We start from the raw sequence: 19,359 nt of genomic DNA on the forward strand, positions 1-19,359 counted from the left end.
GGGCGAGCAAGTTGCTCAGCATCGATTTCGTCGTGGAGTACAAGCCGGGAGCTCTCAACGTGGTGGCAGATGCTCTATCCCGCCGCAACGAGGAGCCCGGGGAGCTACTGGCGCTCTCGGCCCCATAGTTCTCGCTCTTCGACGACATCCGTCAGGAGATCAATGAATACGCTGCCTTGCCCTAGCTGCGAGACGCCATCCGCGGTGGCACCAAGCCCGAGCCGTGGTCGGTGGTGGACGGCCTCATCCTCTTCAAGCGTCGCGTCTACGTCGCGGCGTTGTCCAGTTCGCACTAGGCCATCCTGGAGCTCGTCCACGGCGCTCGACACGAAGGAGTGCACAAAACGCTACATCAGTTGCGGGCCGATTTCCATTTTCCCAATGATCGTGTGGTGGTGCAGGATTTCATCCGTGCTTGCTCGGTGTGCCAGCGGAACAAGAGTGAGTACCTTTAGTTGGGTGGTCTGCTCCAACCGCTCGGTGTGCCTACACCAGTCTAGGAGGATGTGGCCATGGACTTCGTCGAGGCGCTGCCTAAAGTGAATGGGAAGACGGTCATCCTGACCGTGGTGGATCGGCTTTCCAAGGCGGCGCACTTCATCCCTCTGGGCCATCCATACACGGCGACGTCAGTGGCGCGTGCGTTCTTCGCGGAGATTGTCCGCCTGCACGGAATTCCTTCATCCATTGTGAGCGATCGGGACCCATGAGTTCTGGCGAGAGCTCTTCCGCCTGTTGGGCGTCAAGCTGCAGATGATGTCTGCTTTTCCACCCGCAATCCGATGGCCAGTCAGAGGCGACGAACAAGATAATCTCCATGTACTTGAGATGTCTCACCGGTGATCAGCCCTGTCAGTGGCTGGAGTGGTTACTGTGGGCGGAATTCTGCTACAATTTGTCCTATTAGCAGTCCCTCAAGACATCACCCTTTGAGCTGGTGTATGGGCGGCCTCCTCCTTCCGTCCGCTCGTACACTCCGGGAGACGCCAGGCTTCTAGTAGTTGATAAAGCCATGAAGGAAAGGGATGAGTTTCTGGCAGAGGTGCATGATCGGCTGGAGCAGGTGCAGCAACACTACAAAGCAATCTATGATCGGCGCCATCGCCCGGTGGAATTTGTTCTCGATCAGTGGGTCTGGCTTCGCTTTCTACACAGGTCCGTGGCGTAGCTACAGGTGCGCGGGAGAGGAAAGCTGGGGCCGAAGTTCTTTGGTCCGTACCGAGTTCTAGAGCGCATTGGAGATGTGGCTTACAGGCTCGCACCGCCAGCAGGAGCTCGGATTCATGATGTGCTCCATGTCGGCCTGTTCAAGCAATTTCATGGTGAGCCGCCTATTCAGCCACCGGTGCTATCACCAATTCAGCACGGCCGGGTGGTGGTGGAGCCTGAAGCGGTGTTGAAGGGGCGTCTTGCTCGGGAGCGTCGTGAGCTGTTGGTTCGCTGGAAGGGGGCTCCTGCGGCTGAGTCCTCATGGGTGGAGTTGGACGACTTTGTGCAGCAGTTTCCAGAATTCCAGCTCGGGGACGAGCTGCTTGTCCTGGGAGGGAGAGATGTCATGTGGGGCCTGACCTTTGGCCGGCGCAAGAAGCACCAAGAGGGCGCCAAGGACTAGATTTAATTAGAGATAAGTTGGTTTGAAAGATCTAGTGTTTAGCTTAAGAGATAAGTTAGTTTGGAGATTTGTTAGGAGTCGGTTAGTATCCTGGCGTCATATAAGCCAAGGATTAGGGAGAAGGAAGCTAGGCTTTAGATTGTTCTCATCTGTAAGCTGCCGCCCTGCCTTCCTGGTGCGACGTCGAGCTCATCACGGCTCCGCCGCGCCGGCAAGGTCCAGGGCCCCGTCCTGTAACCTCTTTCAAGTATAATCTACGCCATAATCCTTCCTCCAACCTCTTCATCCGTGACAGCTCACAATTGAACAGCGGCTGAAATCTCATGGTGTAATTTTGCAGGTAAATAATCGTCATACATCCTTTGTTTTACTGTTTCAGATAAGATGTTCCATCTTTCTTCTTTTATTTCAAATTTTTTTACAATCTGATTGCAGGATAGAATTGATGAAATTTTTGCTAGAAGCTATTGCAGTTGCTATCTACCTCTTTTCTGGTGTTTATTTGACAGTTTGATTAGTTCATTAATTGTTTGGTTCACCTTGCGATATATAACATAAGTACATGATTACTAGCTACTTCATTTGCAGAGGTGCCTAGAGGGGAGTTGTTGGGTGACTACCTGACCGAAGGTCCATGCGAATGAAGAGCTGCATCAGCGTGGGACTCTCCTTGACACCACACTGCAGTAGATCGATGCCAGGTTGTGATGTGCTCCCGAGGATAATGTGGGTGGTGCCCTGAGTCTGATGTTCGTTTGGGTGATCCAATCTGATTTTGTTCTGTTTAACTTTCTCAACTTGGTGTTTGCATACTGAGTTAACTGCAAATGAAGCTCAGCAAGGAGCAGAACGCTGGTGCAGCCATCCAACGAGCTGGCAGGAGACCCACACATGGTGCCTTCTTTGATACTTCTGTTCATGCTATCCTTTGTAGAAATTGGTCGGCTTAGTGTTATGTAGCTCCATATGGTATACTACATGTTGACACAGAATCGCGCCAACACACTCGAATGTGCTAGAACGCGCGGACGATCGTCAAAACGATCAGCACCCGCCAAACCCTGGGCAGACCGGTCTGACCGGTACCGCCGACCGGTCTGACCGGTGCAGGCAGGGGCTCGCTGGAAACCTAGAACAGCGAGCTCGGGAGGGACCCCATCAGAGCTCGTGAACGTAGGGTTCTCCTGAGGTCGGCAGTCCACTCAGAACGTCTTCAAACGCCGTCGAGACGAAGGAAGAAAGCAATCTAGGGTTGGAAAAGGCTAGGGTTTGAGAGACAAAAAGTAATGCGATATTTTGATTGATTCGATTGAGAATAACCTCAATCGGCCTTAGCCTTTATATTTATAGGCCGGGGAAGACATACCCCTTCACGAATAGGATTACATGAGGACTCTTTACAAAAACTCTAATTCTACTCGGACTGTACAGACCAGACCGGTCTGACCGGTCGGCCCGACCGGTCAGACCGGTCGACCTCAGCAGATGCCAAATTTGGCTGTCAACATGTGCCCCCCTGCTTTTTGGTGAGTTTCACAAGCCAAAAAGCAAGAACTATCCTGATGTACATGTTTTACACAGAGCATACAAGTTTAAAAACAAAACTAAGAGCGATATATAATACCGGCCATCTTTGTCTTCATGCACTTTGCCATATGCTAGGATAAAATTTCTTCAAGTATCTCCCGTTGATAGCTCTAGGTAGACGCTCACCTTGCACCGTCTCCATCATATATGAATTACCGGAGATAACCTTGACGATCTTGTATGGACCCTCCCAACTTGGCGACCATTTGGCAAACTTGTTGCTTTTCATCCCAAGAGGCAAAATTGTCTTCCAAACTAGATCTCCAACCTGAAAAGACTTAAGTTTTACCTTCTTGTTGTAGGCTCTAGCCACCCGAAGCTTGTCCTTCTCAATTTCCTTCAAATCCTTCAAACGCTTGTCGGTCACCTCATCAATATTATCCATCATCATATCATGATAATCAACAGCGGAGAGGTCATTTTGTTTTGCTAATCTATATGCATCCAGATTCACCTCAACAGGTAAAACGGCCTCTTGACCATACACAAGCTCAAAAGGAGTAATCTTAGTAGCACCTTGTCTAGATATACGATGAGCCCATAATGCTTCGGATAACACTTCATGCCACCTCCTAGGATTTTCTTCTATCTTCTTCTTGACAAGTTTGATCAAAATTTTATTAGTAGACTTGGACTGCCCATTGGCCTGAGCGTAGTATGGAGATGAATTGAGCAATTTAATCTTATAAGATTCGGCAAAGGCACGCACCTCTTTTGATATAAATGAAGTACCTTGATCCATTGTCAAAGTTTGTGGAATGCCGAATCTATAAATAATATGATCAGTAATAAACTCAATTACCTCTTTATGCGTCATATTCTTCAAAGGAACCGCTTCGGTCTATTTAGTGAAATAATCCGTAGCAACCAACACGAAGCGATGCCCCTTTGAAGATGGAGGATTAATTTGTCCAATGAAATCCAACCCCCAACCTCGGAACGGCCATGGTTTAATAATAGGATGCATCAACGCAGCAGGCACCAATTGCAAATCACCAAACCACTGACATTCTTCATATCCTTTATAATACTTAAAACAATCGGATAGCATGGTGGGCCAATAAAACCAGCTCTTCTAAGTAACCATTTCATCTTGGGAGCCGATTGATGAGTACCACAAATACCTTCATGAACCTCACCCATAGCAACCCGAGTCTGATCCGAGTCTAAACATTTGAGGAGCAAATCTTCGGCAGTTCGACGATAAAGTTCATCGTCAATTAAAACATACTTGAAAGCCAAACGCCGAATATTTCTCTCTGCGCCACGACCAAGATCTCTCAAATACGACATAAGAGGAACCCTCCAATCCTGGGCTTCGGCCGAGACGATTGAATCATCTTTTTTGGCCGAATCAGAACTAACAGCTGTATCACCGGTCAGACCGGTCTCTAGACCATTCAGACCGGTCTGGGCGGTCAGACCGGTTTCGCTGACCGGTCGGACCGGTGCGTCCAGAACCAGACACTCGGCTTTCATTTGCATCGGCTTGCGATTGTTGAAATATTTTTTCGTAACATTATAGCCAGATGCTTGTTGCGCCAGAGCATTTGCCTTTCCATTCTCCTCCCTCAGAATATGTTTGATAATAAATTCATCGAAAGAGGAAATAATATCGAGGCATTTATCAAGATATGCATTTAGAGAACCATTATAACACTGGCATACCTTAGATACTTGCTGCACCACCAGAAGAGAATCTCCAAAGGCTTCAACATACTTCACGCCCATGGATTGCAAGAATTCCAAGCCAAATAGAAGAGCCTCATATTCAACTTGGTTATTTGTGCACTCTTCTTCCAATAGGTTTGAAAACTCAAAAACAGCACCATTCGGAGAAATAAGAATAGCACAAATCCCTTGACCATCATCACAAACCGATCCATCAAAGTACAACTTCCATGGTATGCAAGTAATATAGCCGACTTCTAAATCATGCTTGTCATTAATCTGATGCTCAACAATAAAATCCGCTACAATTTGGCCTCTTATAGATTTTAAAGGTTCACAAGCCAAATCATACTCAACCAAAGCATAAGCCCACTTACCGATTCTACCACTCAAAATCGGTTTCTGTAACATATGTTTGATCACATCGGTTTGACATACTACTATGCAAGTACTAGATAGTAGATAATGTCTCAACTCGGTACAAGCATAATAAAGAGACAAACATAACTTCTCAATAAATGTATACCTCGTCTCCGTATCAATAAGTCGCCGGCTTAAATATGTAATAATATATTCCTTCCCTTTGGTCTCTTGAGTCAAAACAGCCCCAATAACCTTGCCTTCAGCAGCCACATAAAGTCTGAAAGGTACTCCTCTCCTAGGTGCTTTGAGTACGGGTGGTGAAGACAAATAAATCTTGATTTTCTCAAATGCTTCTTGCTATTTTGCCCCCCAAGTAAATTCAGTTTCATCTTTTAACCGAAGAATAGGAGTAAAAGCATCGATCTTTCCGGATAAGTTAGATATAAATCTTCTCAAGAAATTCACCTTGCCCAAAAACTTTTGAAAATCCTTCTTGCATGTAGGGGCTTCAACCTTCTTCATGGCTTCAACTCTCTTAGGATCAATCTCTATTCCCTTCTCATGAATAATGAAGCCAAGAAACTTTCCAGCCGATACACCAAAAGCACACTTGAATGGATTCATCTTTAAACCATACCAGCGCATCCTTTCAAGAGCAATTCTTAAATCGGCTAAATGATGATCTAAACCGGCCGATTTAATGACAATATCATCAATATACACTTCCAAAATGACACCAATCAAATCATGGAAGATTAAATTCATAGCTCTTTGATAAGTAGCACCCGCATTTTTCAAACCAAAAGTCATAACCACCCACTCAAATAAGCCGATAAATCCCGGACATCTAAAGGCCGTTTTAAATATATCTTCTTCGGCCATGAATATTTGATTGTAACCGGCGTTATCATCAAGAAAACTAATGACACGATGTCCGGAAGCCTCATTAATCAACATATCGGCTATAGGCATAGGATATTCATCTTTGGGAGTAGCTTTATTAAGATCTCTAAAATCAATGCACACTCTAATTTTCTCCGAATTCTTTTTTTCAACAGGTACAATATTAGAGATCCAATCAGCATAACGACAAGACCGAATAAATCCAGCATCAAGTAAATGATTAATTTCAGTTTTAATTCGGTCATAAATAATGGGATTGAAACGCCTAACCGGTTGTTTATATGGTCTAAAACCGGCTTTAATTGGTAAACGATGCTCAACAAGATCACGACTCAAACCAGGCATTTCATGATACTCCCAAGCAAAACAATCAATATATTCTTTTAATAAATCAACCAAATCGGCTTTATATTCAGCCGATAAATTTTTGTTTACAAAGGTCGGCCTAGGAATAGTTCCATCACCAATGTCTACCTTTTCTAAAGAATCAGCCGATGTAAACCCTTGGCCCAACTTCTCTAGATCACCAGAATCTTCAATGGCTTCACACATATCATTCGTACGCGCCCGATATTGATCTAGCCTCCGTTGTAACCATTCTGCGTTGGACCGGTCTGACCGGTAGGCCCTGTGCGCCGAACGGGACAGGACCGGTCTGACCGGTCTCCTCTGGAATGTCTGTTGTACTCATCTGATTTATATTAAATGATTTAACCGATTATCCATCGGCTTTAGTACAACAGAAACAAAACCATACTTAGTGCAACTGATCAAATCATAATCGGACAGGTCCACGCCCGATAAACACTTGACGTTGTTGTGTGCACTAATGGAATCCGAATTGGCTAAAGCAACAAAGGATGAAGTGTCCCCATGGACAATCTCAACCTCATCGCCGATCCACTGAACAAGAAACTGATGCAAGGTAGAAGGAACACAGATTTGCACGAATCCAATCCCTCCAAAGAATCAAATTGTAGTTACCTTGGACTTCCGCGATGAAGAAAGCTGTAGCAAGCGTCTTACTTCCAATGGTGAGCTCCATGGAAGCAACTCCTTTGGCGCTAAGGGGCTCGCTCCCTCCAACACCACTGACGGTCATGTTCGTCTTGATTAAATCTTCGTAATGGCCACCGAGCTTCTTGTACAGCGAGTAGGGCATAAGATTTACAATGGCCCCACCATCTATTAGCATGCGAGTCACCGGCTTCCCGTTGATGTGTCCCCTCACATAAAGAGCCTTCAGATGATTGTCTTTCTCGCTTGGCTTCTGGAACACAGCTTCACGGGGCCCGAACTGAAGATGAGCCAAATCCTCCTCCGGAACCATGAAGTAATCCGAAGATAAGTGGACCACATTGATCTCCATATTGGTGCGCTCTGGAGACGCTTCGTAGTCTACCAACTCTTCGTCTTCTGATGTCGGAGGAACTGCTGGGGCTTCATCAACAGAAGAAACCGAAACGGGCGGCGCCGATTTAGCTGTTGCCTCTGTACTGGGCTTGACCGGTCTGACCGACTGGTCAGAGCGGTCTGACCGGTCTGTCTGACCGGTCTGACCGGTCGGTTGTGGCGGTTCGACCGGTCTGTCTGGCTGGTCAGCTGTCTTAGCCTTCCACTCCTTACCTTGAGGGAACATAGGCCTGTATATGTTGAATTCCTCATCCCTCATCTTCTCCTTCTCCTATTCCTTCATTTCTTTGTTGAGGAGGCACTGCAATTTCCTTTTTTGCATATGAGTTAATCCCGAAGGGCACCATCTAGGCTGATGGTACTTATCCGCTGCACCCCTGCTGCTACCGGCCTCATGATCATGGGCCATGACCGGCTTTTGTGAAGGAACATCAACCGATGTATCTACATCCATCGGTCTCTTGCCCGTATCTCTTATGGGCACTTCGATCTCACCGATTTGAACCACAAAATCGGCTTTAAGCTTCTCTGAGTCGGCCATAGGCTTCTGCTCCCCTTTCTTCTCCTTGACGCGATACTCGAACCTTGGAACAGGAGCTTGGCCCGGCCTCTGATGAGACCGGTCTAACCGGTCGGAGGTGACCGGTCTGACCGGTGCAGCCTGCTGCACTGGACCAGATTGGCGTGATCCCAATCGGTCATGTACTGGTACTCTGGAGCTTTCCCCCTAATAATGTGGAGGATAAGGCATCGGAAAACACTACATCCATATCCCTTCATGCTCCAACACTGGATTTGTGGCATTTGACGCTGGTGGCATCCATGGCATGGTAGCATACATCTTCTGAGGAGGATACAATGCGACAACATCACCTCTGCGCCTGCTGAACTCCCACCTCGGGGACGCTGGACGATCTTGGCGCAGTGGTGATCGCGGTATCTTTTGTAACGGCCGATCGTTTTGAACGGTCTTTGTGTACTTGTTTAGCAACTGGTTGAAGGTGGGCTTCTGATTAGCAGTTCTTCCCTGCACCTTCACTTCGTTGGTCTTCCAAGTACCCACTTCCGGAAGTTTTGGCTTGAAGGTCCGGGGACGGTCACCAGGGCGGTTTCACCAGTTGGAAGAAACGGTCTGACTGTTCGGACCGGTCTGACCGGTCGGAGACACCGGTCTGACCGGTCGTGCCTGATCAGCAGACCGATTTTCTGGTGGAGAGCTCCTTTGCCCCCCGAGTCTGGGATTCTTGACAATGATCTTCAGAGTAATCTTGCCGTCATCAGTTTTCTCTTTGATAACCTCTTGGGCAAGGATCTTGTCACTTGTGTTCATCGGTCTTGGATCACCGATGACAACATGCTTTCCCTTGGCTCCTTCGGCTTGTTCCGGCCGAATGAGCACCTTTGGATTGTTCAATTCCAGCGTATGAACATGGAAAGGAGCTTTGTCAATCTGCATCTCAAAAAGTACTAATCGTCATTCATTAATGGCTGATTGTACCTGTCGACGAAAAACATTACAATCATTAGTAGCATGAGATGTAGAGTTATGCCACTTACAATATGCATGTCGTTTAAGCTCGTCGGGAGATGGAATAGCATGCGATAATCGGATGTTACCATTCTTAAGCAATTCATCAAAAATCCGATCACACTTAGAAACATCAAAAGTAAACTTCGGCTCCTCTTGCCGATTCTTTTGAATCGGCTTGAGAGACGGAACCGAACCGGGTTTGGCCTTTGATGGCCAAACTAATTCAGCGGCATATACTTCCTTACTATCATCGTCCGAACCATCCGAATCATGATCAAGAATGTGTGTGTTGGACCGATGAGGCTTGAAAGTATCTTTGGTATTTTTAAGTTTAAATTTTAAATCCATGACTTTGACTTGCAAGAAATTCACGGTATGATATTCAAAGCCCTCAAGTTTCTCTTTCAAATAAGAATGTAAACCATTAAATGCAAAATCCGCCAAATCTTTTTCGGAAATTGTCAAACTAAAACACTGATTTTTTATTTCTTTAAATCTTTTGAAATAATCCGAAGAAGATTCATCACGTCCTTGCCTAATCGATGTTAAATCCAACAATTTCGCTTCGGTTTCCCCACTAAAGAAGTGATCATGAAATTTACGCTCCAATTGAGCCCAATTGCGAATAGAGTTAGGAGCAAGTGAAGAAAACCAAGAGAAAGCTGTTCCAGTCAAAGATAAAGAAAATAAACGCACACATAAAGCATCATTAAAACCAGTTTCCCCTAACTGCAATACATATTGACTAACGTGTTCCCAAGTTGTACGAGAATCATCACCATTAAATTTAGTAAACTCAGGAATACGCCAACCAGCAGGAAAAGGAGTGAAACCAAACTCAGCGGGATAAGGTTTTTGATATAAACTTGTAGTACCCATATCCACCCCAAGCTTACTCTTAATCGCATTTGCCAGATCCTCTTTGAACTTAAGAAGATCAGCTTGATAGTGCTGGCTGGTATAGAACTCAGAAAACCGATGTGCATTAGGATTTCCATGCGCCATCGTCTGTAATGAAGTTGGGATCGGTCCTTGATTAGGTCCAGATCCCTGTGATCCTCCCGCTACAGCAGTAGTGCGGGGCGGTGTATAAAGTGACAATTCATTAGTTCGGCTAGGGGCAGCCGAACCTGGAATTGTCTCGAGAGGCGTTGGCGATAGCACTGAGTAACCGGTCTGACCGGTCGGATAACCGGTCTGACCGGTCGGACCTGTCTGACCGGTCGGACTTGTCTGACCGATCTGTGGGACCGGTCCGACCGGTGCTGTGTGCACGGTCGACGGTGGTGGGGTTTGGCCTGGGAACGAGTTCGGCGGCATACCATAAAGAGGTTCAGATGTGAACTCAGGGGTAGCCGAACTCGGATCTGATGAGTTAGGATCTGACATAGGTTGTTTACCTTTAAGCGCATCAACATCACTACTCAATTTAACTAAAATGTCACCTGTAGCAGCTTGTGCAACAATAATCTTCTGATCCATTAAAGATGACATCCTATCAAACATATCAGATGGAGAAAGGCTTACATTGGGGATCTCTTCAATCTTATCTTGGTTAAACTTGAGAGATGGCAGCATGAACTCCTCCACCCTCTTGACGAGGCCACCACGATCCATCTTGAAGCATTTCAAGAATTGTGCCTTGACGTGCTCCTCCACAAGAAGGTAGGCCTTGCGTTCCTCCTCGGTGAGCTCCTCCATGGTAGCCGTGATGATGTTCTCCTTGTTGATTTCTGAAGAGCCCATCTTCTTCAGGGAGTAGATCAGATCGGTTTTAAAACCATATTAATCTTTCCCCAGCGGAGTCGCCAAAAAGTGTGTTGACACAGAATCGCGCCAACACACTCGAATGCGCTAGAACGCGCGGACGATCGTCAAAACGATCAGCACCCGCGAAACCCTGGGCAGACCGGTCTGACTGGTACCGCCGACCGGTCTGACCGGTTGTAAGCATCTAGGCCCTCAAGGTATGTTTCGGTGATTAATGACAACCATTATTGTGACTAATGAGTTTGTGCAGCTTAATAGATCATTATCGCTCATTTGGTCATATGTCAAAAGAGGCCCCTCAATTTCGGTTATTCTAAAAGGCGATCTCGGTTTTCAACTTATATATGTCAAGGCTAAGGATCTTTCTAGTCCTAAGTGTCACAAGGTTGAGAAGGACACTTAGGTTAGTATAGGTTTTATAGTTTTGTAGTGATCGCACTATTAAGAGGGGTTAAGGCTTAGTAACTTGAGCATGGACATGGTCATTTGAAAATGGATGCACACTATGGTCACTCAGGTTTCTAGAAGTTCAAATAAGTGGTTCTCAAACTATATCTCAAGAATATTTGGATTTCATTCAAGACTCAAATCAGAAAAGACAAAATCAGAAAAAGTCTATACACCGGTTTAACCGACGCTCTCAATTTTCTATACGTCGGTTAAACGAAGTCAGCAGAGTCTGGACAAATTCAATACACCGGTTAAACCGACGTGTTTGAATTTAACGTCGGTGCATTAGTCCAGAGTTGGTTTTTCCAGGGAAATTCAAGTTCTATTCACCGGATTAACCGACGCTGTTTGAATCAAGACGTCGGTGCAATTGACCAGTGAGATGGTTTTTCAGAGGAATTTAAAGGTTGTACTCATCGGTTAAACCGACGATAGGTTTGAGTTAACGTCGGTGCAGTTGTCCAGAGACTTGGTTTTTCAGTGGTTCAGTGGACAACTACACTCACCGGTTAAACCGATGCTACGTCGGTTAATCTGCCCAAGTTGTAACGACTAGTTTTCAGAAGAGGCAGTTTACATTCACCGGTTAAACCGACGATGACAAATGGAGGGACGTCGGATTAACCGGCGCTACGCAGTTTTCTGGTAGCTTTTCTCCAACGGCTCTATTTGTGTGAGCTGCCTATATATACCCCTCCAATGGGTCATTTCGCCCACTCTTGACACCAGGCAACATCCATACACTCATACTATAGTCAAGAGCCACATTGAGCTTCATCATTCACATACTTGTGCATTCAATCAATCAAGAAGCAAGATTAAGGACATGAGTAGAGAAAAGCTAGTGTGCATCCGTTCTTGGTGATCGGTTCTTGCTCAAGTGAAGGCCTTAGCTTGTTACTCTTGGTGATTGGCATCACCTAGGCGATCTTGGTGATCGGGGTGTTTCTCGCGGAGCTTGCCAAGGATTGTGGGAGCCCGGAGAAGAAGATTGTACGTGGCTTGATCTCCACCACGCCGGGATGGTGAACGGAGACTCTTAGTGAGCGCCCTCATCTCGGTGACTTGGGAGGTGACAAGACTCTTTGAGAGTGTCACAACGTGGATTAGGGGTGTGTGCCAACACATCGATACCACGGGAAAAAATCCGGTCGTCTCTTGTCCACTCTCTTTATTCAAGCATTTTCTTTCTTGCAATTTACTCATGTGCTTGACTTAGAGATCATAACTTAGCTCTACCTTGCTAGGCTTTACTTTGTTTTTATCTCTCTTAGCTTGTGTAGGTAGCTTAGTTATCCGGTTGGTGAATTGGTGCCCTACTAGCTTTGCATAGGTTAAGGTTGCTTTACTTTGTTTTAGAAATTGAAAAAGGCCCAATTCACCCCCTCTCTTGGTCCATCGATCCTTACAATTGGTATCAGAGCCTCGTTGCTCATTTGGATCATTAGGCTTCACCGCCTAGAGCTATGGCCAAGATGGGTGGTTCGCCGCCTCACTTCGAGGGCAAGAACTTTGCTTATTGGAAAGTTCGCATGGCCGCATACCTTGATGCGATTGCCCCCGAAGTGTGGTTGGCCACTAAGACCGGATTCACCGGAACTCCCACCGCCGAACAATTAAAATGGAATGCCAAGGCTAGAAATGCAATTTTCGAAGCCATTAGTGAGGAAGTCTTTGCTAGAGTTAATGGCATGGACTTAGCAAGTGATATTTGGAAGGAGCTCATTGAAATTCATGAAGGCTCCACTAAAGTTCGTGAGCAAAAATATCACTTGTTTAGAGCTAAGTATGATTCTTTTAAAATGCTAGCTCATGAAAATTGCAATGATATGTACTCTCGCTTGAATGTCATTGTCAAGGACATTAATGCACTTGAAATATCCAAAATTGACAGTGCCTCCATCAATCGCAAGATTCTCATGCTCCTCCCGAAGCCCAAGTATAACATCATCAATGCTATGCTTCAAAAGGAGAATCTTGACACAATGGAAGTAGGAGAACTTGTGGGCGAAATTCGCGCTCATGAGATGAGTATCCTTGGTATGTCCGAAGAGTCAACTTCAAGCAAATCAATTGCTCTAAAGACCAAGGCAAACAAAGCCCGCAAGCTCAAGATGATCAAGCAAGATTCAAGCTCAAGCAATGAAGAAGATGATCATCATGAAAGCTCATCCGATGTTGAAGATGATGGAGAGCTTGCTCTCATGATGAGGAAGTTCACTCGCTTGAATGACAAGATCAACAAGAAGGGGTTCAACTTTGACTCAAAAAAGGGAATGTTCCGGCCAATGGATGTCAAGAACAAAATTTGCTACAATTGTGGAGAAAAAGGTCACATCCGTCCAAATTGCCCCAAGCCGGACAAAAGAAACAAGGACAACAAGAGCAAGCATCGCCATGATTCAAGCGATGATGAAGAAGAAGAAAGGAAAAACAAGAACAAGAGACTTGGGAAGAAAAAGAGCCATGACAAGAAGACCAAGCTCTTCCCAAAGAAGAAAGGGCACACCAAGAGAAGCTTCTTGGTGGAAAAACAAGAGTGGGTGACCGATGTCTCGTCAAGCGAAGAGTCAAGTGATGAAGAAGACATAGTCACCATCGCCCTCACAAATGAAGAACCATCACTACCTCCACCTCCAATGTGCCTCATGGCCAAAGGTAACTCTAAGGTATGTGAGAGTGAAGATGATAGTGATGATGAGCTTGACCCTAATGAGTTTGCTAACCTCATTAATGAGTATACATCCGTTATCAAGAGGGAAAAGGGCAAAGTCAAGGTTCTTGAGAGCACTCGTGCCAAGTTAGAGCTTGCCCACTCCGATTTGCTTGGCAAGTACAATGACTTGCTTAAAAAGCACAATGAGTCACTTGTACTTGCTAAGCAAGTTGAAGAGAGCCACAAAAAGCTTAAACAAGAGCATAGGGAGTTGGCTCACAAGTATCAAGAACTTGAATTTGCCTATGAAGCAATTGACCCAAGTCTTGAGAACTTTGCTCATGAAACTATTGAGAAGGTCAATGCTTCTACTTCATGTGATGACCTACTCATTAATGCAAATGCTACTAATGTTTTGCCCGAGCTTGCACCTTCTAGGGAAAAGGAATTGATGGATCAAGTTGCAAGCCTCAAGAGTAGTGTGGAGAATCTCTCAAGAGGAGAATACATCCACAAAGAGATTCTCTTCAACAATGCCCGTGACTATGGCAAAAGAGGTCTTGGTTCATTTCCGGAGCCAAACATAGCCACTACTCCTTCTCCGGAGATAAAGATTAGCTTCATCAAGGAAGTTGGATCATATTGCCAACATTGCCAAGTCACCGGGCACCACACTAGGGAGTGCACTTTACCATCACGTCCTCTTCCTAAATTACCCAAGAATTATTCTTCAATGTTTCAAAATAACCATTTTCTCTTGAGTAAAGTGAAGGGCAAGGTGAAGGCCAAGTTTATTGGCAAACTCACTAAGGAGTCAAAGAAAAAGCTCCCCAAGCAACTTTGGGTCCCAAAAGCTCTTGTCACACATGTGCAAGGCCCAAAGCTTGTTTGGGTTCCTAAAACTCAAAAGTGAATTCTCATATGTGTAGGTGAACTACAAAGCCGGTGGAAAACATTGGGTACTAGATAGCGGTTGCTCTCAACATATGACCGGCAATGATAGCATGTTCACCTCCCTTGAAGACCCCGGCGATCATGAACATGTCACCTATGGTGATAACTCAAGGGGAAAAGTTTTAGGTTTGGGTAGAATAGCTATCTCTAAAGATTTATCCATTTCTAATGTCTTGTTCGTAGAAGCACTTAGTTTTAATCTTATTTCTATTGCTCAATTGTGTGATCTTGGACTAACGTGTACCTTTGACAAGAATGGTGTTGTAGTAACTCTTGAAGAAGACAAGTCAATGGTATTCACGGGGTTTAGGCATGGCAACATCTATTTAGTGGACTTCTCTTCAAAGCAAACAAGTACCATGACATGCCTCTTCACCAAGTCTTCTCTTGGGTGGCTTTGGCATAGCAGAATTGCTCATATTGGCATGAGCAACCTCAAGAAAGCCCACAAGAGAGGGATGATCACCGGCTTGAAGGATGTCACGTTTGACAAGAACAAGCTATGTAAAGCATGTCAAGCCGGGAAGCAAGTTGCAACACATCATCCCATCAAGACGATGTTGTCTACCTCCAAGCCGCTCGAGCTACTTCACATGGATCTCTTTGGTCCAACTACATACAAGAGCATTGGTGGTAACCTCTATTGCCTAGTAATTGTTGATGATTTTTCACGTTACACTTGGGTTATGTTTCTAGGCGATAAGGGTGAAACTCCGGAAATCTTCAAGACCTTTGCAAGAAGAGCACAAAGGGAGTACAACTCCCCAATTGTGAAGATCCGGAGTGACAACGGCACCGAGTTCAAGAACATGAAGATTGAAGAATGGTGCGATGAAGAGGGCATCAAGCATGAGTTTTCCGCCACCTACACGCCTCAACAAAATGGAGTGGTGGAAAGAAAGAACAAGACTCTCATCACCCTAGCTAGAGCAATGTTGGATGATTGTGGCACGTCCGAGAAGTTTTGGGCGGAAGCAATCAACACGGCGTGTCATGCATCCAACCGAGTATATCCTCACCGACTCCTCAAGAAAACTCCATATGAGCTCATCACCAGGAAGAAACCAAATATATCATACTTTCGAGTCTTTGGTTGCAAATGCTTCATCCACAAGAAGAAAAGGCTCGGTAAGTTTGAAAGTAGATGTGATGAAGGTTTCTTTCTTGGTTATGCATCAAACTCCAAAGCATATAGAGTATTCAATCAAACCTCCGGGTTAGTTGAAGAAACATGTGATGTGGAGTTTGATGAATCTAATGGCTCCCAAGAGGAGGTTGTTGGCTATGAAAATGTAGGTGATGAGGAGATTGATGAAGCTTTGAAGAAGATGTCCATTGGGGATATCAAGCCGGAAGAGGTGCATGAAGGCAATGATCAAGGGGGAGGACCTTCCTCATCTACACCAAGCACCTCCACGGCGCCCCAAATGGATGAAGATCAAGAAAAAGATGATACACAACCTCAAGAAGATGTGCCAACGCCAACACCCCAAGTTCAAGAACAAGAAGAGCAAAGTGTTCCACCACAAGCACAAGTCACCCATGATCCACCCCAACAAGCATCCACGCAAGTACCGCTAGTGAAGCATGGTCGCATCTCCAAGGATCATCCAATTGGTCAAATCATTGGTAGTCCATCAAAGGGAGTAAGAACTCGCTCTAAACATGCTTCATTTTGCGAATATCACTCGTTTGTTTCTTGTATTGAACCCACTAGTATAGAGGAAGCGCTTGAGGACTCGGATTGGGTGATGGCCATGCAAGATGAGTTGAACAACTTCACCCGCAATGAAGTTTGGGTCCTCGAAGCTCCTCCGAAAGACAAGAACATCATCGGCACCAAGTGGGTCTTTCGAAACAAGCAAGATGAACATGGGGTGGTGATACGCAACAAAGCAAGACTTGTGGCAAAAGGGTTCTCTCAAGTCGAAGGTTTGGATTTTGGTGAAACTTTTGCTCCGGTCGCAAGACTTGAAGCTATCCGCATTCTTCTTGCTTACTCTTCACATCATAACATTAAGTTGTATCAAATGGATGTGAAAAGTGCATTCTTAAATGGCGTTATTAACGAACTTGTTTATGTTGAGCAACCTCCCGGGTTTGAAGATCCGAGGAATCCTAACCATGTTTATAGGTTGCACAAGGCACTCTATGGGCTGAAACAAGCTCCAAGGGCTTGGTATGAGAGGCTTCGTGACTTCCTAATCATGCAAGGCTTCAAAATCGGGAGGGTGGACACCACGTTGTTCACAAAAGACGTCAACGGGGATCTTTTCATTTGTCAAATTTATGTTGACGATATTATCTTTGGCTCAACTAATGATTTACTAAGCCATGAGTTTGCTACCATGATGTCTAGGGAATTCGAGATGTCCATGATTGGCGAATTGACCTTCTTCCTTGGTTTTCAAGTCAAACAAATGAAGGAAGGGACATTCATCCATCAAGAAAAGTATACTAAAGATATCTTGAAGAAGTTCAAGATGGATGAGTGCAAGCCAATCAAGACACCCATGGCAACCAATGGGCATCTCGACTTGGATGTGGACGGTAAACCGGTTGATCAATCCCTCTATCGTTCTATGATAGGGTCTTTGCTTTACCTTACCGCATCTAGGCCCGATATAATGTTTAGTGTGTGCTTGTGTGCCCGCTTTCAAGCTAACCCAAAGGAGTCACACCTTTCGGCTGTGAATAGAATCCTTCGGTATCTCAAGCACACTCCTAGCATAGGCTTGTGGTACCCCAAAGGCGCTAGTTTAGATCTCTTGGGATACTCGGATTCGGATTTTGCCGGAAGCCGTGTGGATCGCAAGAGTACCTCCGGGGGTTGCCACTTGCTTGGGCGTTCTCTAGTTTCTTGGTCAAGTAAGAAGCAAAATTCCGTGGCTTTGTCCACCGCGGAAGCGGAATATATAGCGGCCGGTGCATGTTGTGCCCAAATCCTATATATGAAGCAAACCCTTTTGGACTTTGGTGTGAAACTAGATAGGATCCCACTCCTTTGTGACAATGAAAGTGCCGTAAAAATTGCCAAGAATCCGGTTCAACACTCTCGCACAAAGCACATTGATATTCGCCATCACTTCTTGCGTGATCACGAAGCCAAAGGAGACATATCTCTTCAAGGTGTGAGATCCGAGGAGCAATTGGCGGATATTTTCACAAAACCATTAGACGAGAGTACCTTTGTTAGGCTAAAGAATGAGCTTAATGTGTTAGATGCGGCAAACGTCATGTAAGTTGCCATGTCATATAGAAAAATGCATACATATAGGACACTTGTCTAACCATGGTAAGATAGTGATGAGCAAGGGTTTAGCTAGAGGTGGTGGTCCACTTGTTTTCCTCTAGGCTTGTAGAAAGGCTCATCATGAAGAAGCTTCCCGTGGGTTCAAACTTGACAAGTAGATCTTAATTTCTTGTTATGCATTTCTTGTCATATAGATGTGCACTTCATGTTTACTTTATTTTCGCATGTGGTTGTAGTTTGCATCATCATTGCATGCGTAAGGGTCACAAAGGAGATCACTTGATGAAAATGAGACTTGTTTCATATACAAGATCTTAATTCATGAAAAGTGAAAAGAGCAAAGTGTTAGGTGCGTTCTTGCCTAGTGAGTCATGTCATAATGAGTTTGAAGCTCTCTATCTTCAATATTCCTATGACAAGGCTCATACATTTTATTTGGCGCTTCGTCTCTCTTGCGGCTTTTCCTTGTGTTTGAAAAGAAATTTATTTAAGCAAGTGTGCTATCCTATCTATTTTGAGGGGTAAAGTCACCTATGCAAGTCCATTAACTTGAGTTTATCTGAATCTTATAAGTTTATTGGACTTAGCATAGAAGAGTGAGCTGAGTGTGGGGTTTTTGGCTTCACCGGTTAAACCGACGTTCAAAGGATCTATACCCATCGGATTAACCGGCGTTACTAAAGTTTGTCTCAGCTCAGTCAAGTTTCAGGCGTTCAACCGGCGTATACAAAAGTCAGAGCATCGGATCAACCGGTGATAGTAAATGCAAATCAGACCTAGCAATCAACCGGTGTTTTGATCAATCAACCGACGAGTACACTCTTGACAGCATCGGTTCAACCGGCGTTCAGTTTCAGATTTGCAGAAGCCTCGGGTGAACTGCACCGACGCAATCAACCGGCGCTCAAACCCTAGGCGTCGGATCGACCGGCGTTAAAGAAAATCGCGGGTCCCACCTGTCATATATGAGTCCTGCACGAGCCGCCGCCTCTCTTTCCTCTCCGTTTTTGCCCGCATCCATCTCGAGCCGCCGCCGCCTTCCCTTCGCGCCGCCGCCGTCTCTCCACACTGCCGCCGTGCGCCCGCGCTGCCACCACCGTTCCACCTTGCCGCCGCCGTGCGCCGTCACTCCAAGTCGCCGCCCCGCACCCTCGCGCTCACTCAGCGCCGTCACTCCATCCCATCTAACGGCTGAA

The sequence above is a fragment of the Panicum virgatum genome, chromosome 7K (assembly GCF_016808335.1).
Source record: "Panicum virgatum strain AP13 chromosome 7K, P.virgatum_v5, whole genome shotgun sequence".
Classification (NCBI taxonomy): domain Eukaryota; kingdom Viridiplantae; phylum Streptophyta; class Magnoliopsida; order Poales; family Poaceae; genus Panicum; species Panicum virgatum.